We start from the raw sequence: 8,725 nt of genomic DNA on the forward strand, positions 1-8,725 counted from the left end.
CACAAACCTTTGTTTTAATACATATACTGCACTGACGATGACAACGAAGAGGAGGATGAAGACGAGGAGGATGAAGAATGGATGAAGAGAGTGTTTGCATGTCACTTTTAGTTTTTTCTTTCAGAAGAACTTTTCAGCCTGATGCTTTGCACCTGGCTGCATTTTAGTGTTTAATGATGATAGTAATAATAATATTAACAATATTAATTGCAGTATTAATGTGATTCTTGTTATGTATAGTGTATGCTTTTAATAAATCAAGTCTGCTACTTTCTTTCACAAGGAACCTGTTATTTGTGCTGCTAGATAGAAGTTAGCTTGTGTCTTGAAAGGCTTCTCCTTCAACATGATAAATGCCCAAGACGTGATAAATACCAGGTAGGGAGAAGCTGAAAATGTCAATTTATATGCTTCCATTTCTTTTCATGGATTCATATAATTTAAGCAATAAACACTTGTGGTTAATATGATATTTTCATGTTATAATCAAGTGAAAATGATTTACCACAGAACGGCTCCCAGACATGTCAACTACTGAGTGAAATGTGAAAATGACCACTCTTCACTTCTGACTTTGCTTCTGGTATAACTTCATTTTCTATTAAACTCATACATTTTGACTGAAATTTTGTAAGTTGTTTTTCAAAAGTGTATCTTCAGTAACAACAACAGTGATTACACCTATGATTTCCAGTTAAGGCTAATTGCATGAACCATGTGAGCACAGTAACTGCCCAAATTGTGCTCTCGGTTTTGTCCAATACAACATGGTTCTACATCTTACTATAATGTGATGAATCTCTGTACATATATTTATGTATGAATGATCATTGAAATCATCTGATCTACTTTAAAGTTGGTGTGTTGCTGGGGCCCAAGGAAGTGCAGTGGTGAAATAATCGCCAATTAGGACACGCATTCTTATGTTTAGTAATATTACATTTTGAATAAACAGTGCTCTACAACGGCAGGGGCTACGACTCATTCACGTAAGGGGCATCATAGATCATAAACACATGGACATGTTGCAAGGATGTCCAAAACAGTACATCTATTGGTTCAAGCAGGATTTCTCCAGAAAACAAGCTGCAGCTATAAACAACTTGAATTAAAGTGCGTGAGTATTTTAGACTGATGATCCTTTGTAAACTGCACATTGGAAACGTCTTAACACATCACATATAAGGATTATCAACATTCTTCTCTTAGTATCACTCATAACTGATTTACTAGATGTTTCCTAATCTGCCCCATCAGTGTTTCTGCACTGCTGCGTTATGTTGATGTTTTATTACACACTTGTTTCAACTAATGCTGTCACCAGCCATTTTGTAGTTTCTGATAAAACATTTTGAACTCTTGTTACAGTGTGTAAACCATTTTAGTTGGGTCTTTGCCCTACATTGATTTATGATGATTGATTTATCACACATTATTTCAAATGCATAATCCAGTTAGGAGATACATCCAGTCAGTGGTGGCTGGTGATACAATTTATTGGGGGACACCAGAGTTTTTTGTTTTTGTTTGGAGTGAGCGGAATTCAAACATGTGATATAAGGCTGCATTTAACATATTTGTTGATAGCCTGTGTCAACAAACAGTCCTGTTCGCAAGATAGAACATAAGACTTGGTGGAATTAGGCACTCTCAGAACGGATTCTAATTGAGAATATTTTGAACATCTTTTAAGTTGTCAATATAATATCTTCAAATGAACATTATATTTGAAAGTTAAAATAAAATGCTGTTCATGACCACAACCACGGAGATTCCATTTTAATTTTATTGTCTGTTTGCAGGATTATGAAAAATCTACAACAATTTTTTTTTGCGATGAGAATATTGCTTCTGAAATTTTGTTGAGGGATTCAATCAGAAATCCATTCGTTTTTATTTTCATTGATTGCTCAGAGAATAATGTATGGATCTTCATGAAAATGTTTTAAATGTCTTCCTGATAATGTCCTAATGAGAATCAGAAATGTTTGGGAGACAGATAATTATGAGTGCTTGCATTTTGGTGCAGAGCCAAATAAAAAATCCAGATGTAGATGATTGAATGTGGTTTCATGAAGGGACTGTTAGGTCTTTGCACTTGGTATGTGCTCTTCTGAGGGCCAGTGTAGTTTAATTATGGACTCCTTTGGAACTGATTATATTGAAGGCTATTGAAGGACAGGACTTGGCAAACTTCTTACTTAAACTAAAGGACCACAGTCTTGGCCTGCTAAGAGAAGTTGCTGCAAAATAATTTAGTGAGTGATTTCGGACACAGTCTGTCACTTACTTAGTTTTTCCCTCGAATATTCAGAGTCTCTCTTTCGCGCTCTCTGCAATTCTGGGCTGAACTCAAAATGAGATAGGCAAGGAAGTCTCCTTGAGAGAGATGATAGGCAATGATTGGTTTGGTGGGAGAGTAGCAAGTAGGTCAGACACACCAGGCCTGAGACACTCAACCAGACAAGGAGATAAACTGGGGACAAATGCTCCACACTAGTGAAGAGGAAAATGTTGGAGAAAACACAGAGAAATGGTTTTGTATTTATATAGCCCTTTCTAGTCTTGATCTTTACAGTACAGTTTTATATCCACCCATTCACACACACATTAATACAGTGCATCTATTAGCAGCACTTTGTTGTTCTATGAGGGGCAATTCGGTGTTCAGCTTCTTGCCCAAGGACACTTCGGCATGCAGATGGGGAAGGCTGGGGATCGAACTGTCAACCTTCAGGTTGGAGGACGACCGCTCTACCCCTCAGCCACAGCCGCCCCATGTCTCATTTGCCCTGTTGATTATGACATGTTTCCTTTGTTTGCAAATATGAATTAGAATTATTAAATTAGCTCAAACATCATCATCGACAAAGAGATGCCATTGCATCGAATATTTAAAGTTGCTGTACTGCAATTCCTTTAAAATGCATTACTTCGAACACAACCAAAACACTAAGGCCTACTTGGATCTCAAACTCTGATTTAACAATTTCAGAGACCCAGGAACAAAAGAGTTCAGTCTGGGCAGTCAGGCCTTGGGGACTCTGAATCTTCTATTTGCTGGCAGAAGCTGATATTCCTCAACTAAAACATGAGGGGGGTCAGATGTAATATTACCTGCCAATGACAACATTATTTAAGTGTCTACTGACTGCTTGAAAGCTTAAATCAAGCGGTTGACCCACACTTTTTGAGCAGATACGCAACAATCTTGTCAGTATTATTTGTATGCAAAGTTTGGACTTTGTCTTTAATTTTGATACTAAAATAATTGTTTGAACATTGGAATCATGTGTTTTGGTTGGGGGTGTGTTTCTTGGGGGGAGGGTTGAGTTTGGTTCTGTTTGAGGGTCCCCTAAATAATTTTTGTGTGATATTGGAGTATTGGCATCTTTGAATTAAGCGGTTGTAGAGAATCGATCTAATGGGGGCAGTATACTAGTGGTAATAGTGAATATTGGCAGTGAGACAGTTTTCTTATTGTCTCTGCACAGTGAAAACCTTCACCCTCAACTCATCTGCATCCCTTGTCATTTGAGTCAGATTCAAAGATTTGGTGCATCAAAACTGTTGGAAATGGCTTTTTGTCTCATCTCATCTCATCTTCATCCGCTTATCCGGGGTCGGGTCGCGGGGGGAGCAGCTCAAGCAGGGGGCCCCAGACTTCCCTTTCCCGGGCCACATTGACCAGCTCTGACGGGGGGATCCCGAGGCGTTCCCAGGCCAGTGTTGAGATATAATCTCTCCACCTAGTCCTGGGTCTTCCCCGAGGTCTCCTCCCCACTGGACGTGCCTGAAACACCTCCCAAGGGAGGCGCCCAGTGGGCATCCTTACCAGATGCCCGAACCACCTCAGCTGACTCCTTTCTAAGTAAAGGAGCAGCGGCTCTAATCCGAGTCCCTCACGGATGACTGAGCTTCTCACCCTATCTCTAAGGGAGACGCCAGCCACCCTTCTGAGAAAACTCATCTCGGCCGCTTGTACCCGCGATCTCGTCCTTTCGGTCATCACCCAGCCCTCATGACCATAGGTGAGGATAGGAACGAAGATCGACCGGTAGATCGAGAGCTTTGCCTTGCGGCTCAGCTCTCTTTTCGTTACAACGGTGCGGTAAAGCGAACGCAATACCGCCCCCGCTGCTCCGATTCTCCGGCCAATCTCACGCTCCATAGTACCCTCACTCGCGAACAAGACCCCGAGGTACTTGAACTCCTTCACTTGGGCTAAGGACTCATTTCCTACCCGGAGTAAGCAATCCATCGGTTTCCTGCTAAGAGTCATGGCCTCAGATTTAGTGGTGCTGATCCTCATCCCAGCCGCTTCACACTCGGCCGCCAGCCGATCCAGTGAGTGCTGAAGGTCACAAGCCGATGATGACGAAAATGGCTTTTTGTTTCCATTAAAATTTATTTATATAATACTTTTCTGTGGGGTGGGTGTCACATACACTTTTTTGTTTGGCATTTCAATATAATTATTAATATTGAATTAAATAATAGATTTTTCTTCAAAATGTTAAATACACTATTCTCTGGCCAGTAACAATACAGTCTTGAGCTACAAATTGAAGAGCCTCCTTCCACACTGATGTTCTGTTAGTGGACAATTATGTATAAAAAAACATTTTATATCATATGTATATTGGAGCCCTATAGACAACATTTTAGACCCCCCATTACCACATCCCTATATTTTGAACAGAACACTCTAATGCAAGAAATGTTAAACAAGGAAACATTTTTCAATAAATAAAGTGGAAGTAAAGGACAGGGTGGAGAACTTGGCTTAAAGTTAAGAAGAGGCAGATGAAGAGGTTGGCTCACCATGTTCAATGGGAGCTGATAAGTATTATTAACATTTACTTAACCCTGCATTATCTTAGAATTAGGTAGAACAAGTGTTTTCTTAAAATGTTTCTCTGTGTGGTTTTAATGTCCCTGTAAAGCATCTTGAATTTACTAGTGTATGAAATGTGTTTTCTAATAAAACAACTGCCTTGCCTACCTGTCGTAATTCTGGTACAAAAACTGAAGGAACTGAAAAAAACTGTGCTTAGCAAAGGAAATAAAGCCTGATACCACAGACTATGTTAAGAGAGAAACTCTTTAAATAATTCATTTATATAAAATCTGCAGTAAATAAAGGCTAAAACTGCAGTTTGGGTTAAGCCTTTTAATCACTCAGCTACACAAACTGTAGGAACACTTAAAACAGTGAATACAGGCTGAAGTTGCTGTCTGGGTTAAGATGGACACTCTCAACCCCTCATACAAACTACAGGAAGACACTGAAAACCATTGATAAAAGGCTAAAATTGCATTCTTTGTTACGATTGACAATTTTTTTAACCACTAAGATACACAAACTCAATCAATAAATCAATCAAACAATCAATCAAATGTATCTATTAACAGGGGAGAAAATATAACTGGTGAAGTTAAATATTTTCTGGGGCCAGAGCAGGCGACATACTTAAAACTGCTGGCTGAGGGTATGCGTAAATACAGAAAGATTGTTATTCACGTCGGCAGTCACGACATCCGACTACGTGAGTTGGAGGTCACAAAAATCAATATTAAATTTGTTGTGTACATGTGCAAAGACAATGTCGGACTGCGTAGTTTTCTCTGGACCCCTGCCTAATATGACCAGTGATGACACGTACAATATCGGTACCAATACATGATCTGCTTACTGACCATCAGATCGATTAACTGTGTTTAACTGAAACCTGGCTGCAAAAAGAAGATTATGAGGGTTTAAATGAAGTGACGCCCCCTACCCATATTAATACTGATTCCTGAATACTGAAGCACAGGCAGAGGTGGAAGGGTCTAAACAATCTTTATATCTGTATCTATATATCTATATCTTATTTATCAACTCTCAACGTAAAGGTAGTTATAACTCACTGAAAACACATGAACCAGTTATTTCGATTTAAATCGAATTATATATCGTCCACCTGCTCCTTACCTTTTTATCAGAATTCTCAGAATTTCTGTCTGAGCTAGATAAAGTCATTATAGCAGATGATTTCAACATTCATGTAGATGTTGCCAATTGCAGCCTTAGTTCAGCATTTAACTAATTAATAGACTCAATTGGTATTGATCAACATGTGAATAAACCCACTCACATCAAACTCTTAATCTTGTTCTGACATATGGCATAGACATTGAAAAGGTATTTACATATCCCTAAAAAACTCTCTTTTGTCTGACCATTTTGAATTTAACAATTGTTGACTACACTGATTCTGAACAAAAATTCTGTTGTCCTATGACTTCCTATGACGTCCTCAGCCATGTGTCAGTACAATACAGGAGAGTTATCAAAACTTAACTCTCACACTAGTATTGTTATCTTTGTTAATAGTAAATAGTTCAGCCACCTCATTAACCCATCAACCCTTAACACTCACGCTCTGCTGAAAAAGAAGAAAGTAAATCAGAGGAGATTCGTTGAAACGCGTGTTGTTGTTGGAGAGAAGAAAGACTGGAGAATGTGACAGTGGATGTCCTGGTAGCTGATCTAACAACAATTGTTTGCATCTGTAATGTGCAAACCCTCCTATGGTATACCTGGTGCTGCTTTGCGCTGGGTGTAAGAAATTCTCTTGACTGAAAAACATTTATCTGGGGAGCTGCACTGTAAAGTCACAGGGTGGTGCTACAGGACAGGTTTTCCTTTTTTCTTTATCTACTGAAACTTGTAAGCAGGATTGTGCAAAAACTGCAGGTCCTAATTTCTTGAAACTTGGTGGAAGGTTGGGGCATGGACCAGGGAAGGAGCTCTTAACTTTTGGAGCAAATACAATTAAGGGAGTGGATCCCACATTTGTTTTAACCTTACAAGATTGGGCATGCTAATATCTATGAAGCTGAAAGCAATGCGCAGAACTTTTTGTGTACATGATTGCTGTATCTCATCTCAATACATGTATATGTAAAATGGTGATAAAGTTTATAATGTATTATTCTTATTTTTATTGTGCTTTTTTTAATGTATTCGATTCTCCTTTTTTAATGAATTATCCATTTCGTTCCTCTCCCTCCGTTTGTCATCTTTGTCTTTCTCTCCTTTTTTTTTTTAAGTTTTACTGTCCGCATATCTTTCCTTATCCGTCTGAATACATAGCTTACATACATTCATACATAGGGGCTAATAGTTAGAACTGAGTTAACTATTGTGCTGCATAAATTACAGCTTCAATGAAATTGTTGCTCCCGCAGCCTGTACCAACTATATTATTTAGTCCAGGATGTGTTCCTGGTGTCCCCCCCATGTTGATCTCCATCCTCTCCCAGCCAGTCAGCCAATTAGTTATCGTGTCACACACTTCTGTAATGGTGTTAGGGACACACACTGCACTAACAGCCACAACAAAAAGCATAAAACCCAGGCTCCATTATTGTCCATGTGTGTGCCTGTGTGTAGCTGTGTTTGACAGTGTTATGGCCACACATGTGTGTGTTCACCTTTTACCATGTTTTATATGTGTTCCCAGACCTGGTGATCAAAAACACCGGTAGACAGGTCTGCGCTAAGCAGCCCTCTCAAGTGTGTGTATGTGTGTCTGTGTTCTGGGGTATGTTGTTAATTACTAATGTTGCTGGATAATTTGTATCTCTTTACAACAGTCTCATTTCCAAATGAAGTGTGCTTGATGGGTGTCACAGATCCAAAGGCGTTGCAATGATCCCATCTCCTTTCAGTTGAAAGCACAACAGTGAATCAACTGGAATTGCACTTTTTCCAAGACATGACATTTAGTCAAACTTCTTGCTTCTAGTAAGTTGATCACTGCTATACAAGGTTAAACCAGGATAAATGCTTATGGTGGTGAAGGTTTGTTGTCTGCTCAACAACATCAGGCTCTGATAACGGTCAGTACTCTTCTTATGATTTTATTCTATATATAAATTCGTTTGCTTGGGACCTGTGAATGGCAACCGGGTTGGTGAAAGAAGGTCAAATTTTATTGTGTTTAACACAAATTTGTTTTTATTGCAATACTCCTTGGAATGTAATTTTTGGTTCTTAGTTTTATTTTAAAACGGAATCAAGAAAAGAGAAAAAACATAACATCATAGAGCATTCCTAAAAACTATTCACTTAGCTAATTATGATTGTTGTAATTATTGTTATATGATGCCTTGATACAAGAAGAAGCAGAACATGCAAGAAGGAGGAATTGTAAAAAATAGAAAGAAAAGAAAACAGAAAAAGATTTATGAGCTGCTGAGCAATCTAAAAGGGGACAACTGTGTTTACTTAATAACAGTAATACTGTTATAACAAAAAAATGCTAAATTTGGCTCCCTTGATTGTATTTGTCAACCTTCTGTAAAAGCTGTAACATCGGGAGGCCACTTGTAATTTAGTGCAGTGGTATGACATCAAGAATGTATTGCACTATTTTGTCTATGAAAGTTGTTTAAATCAAGACAACACTAATGCTACACTTTGCATATTGAGACTATTGTGCAGCAGAGATTGAGGCTTTTGTCTTTGATTAAAAAACAAGTTAGAAATGATTGAAACTAAGGAAGTAAGATCTGTTTTCTCCATGGACAAACTTGGGTTGGAGGGTGAGGGAGACAGAGGTAGTGAGACGGCCACCCAGAATCAAGACGTGTGAGACATGCCAACATGGCACCTAATGACCAACAAATTGACTGCCCGACTAATCTACTCCCACTACAGTCAATCAAAGTAAAA

The sequence above is a fragment of the Limanda limanda genome, chromosome 2 (genome assembly GCF_963576545.1).
Source record: "Limanda limanda chromosome 2, fLimLim1.1, whole genome shotgun sequence".
In the NCBI taxonomy this organism is placed as follows: Eukaryota; Metazoa; Chordata; class Actinopteri; order Pleuronectiformes; family Pleuronectidae; genus Limanda; species Limanda limanda.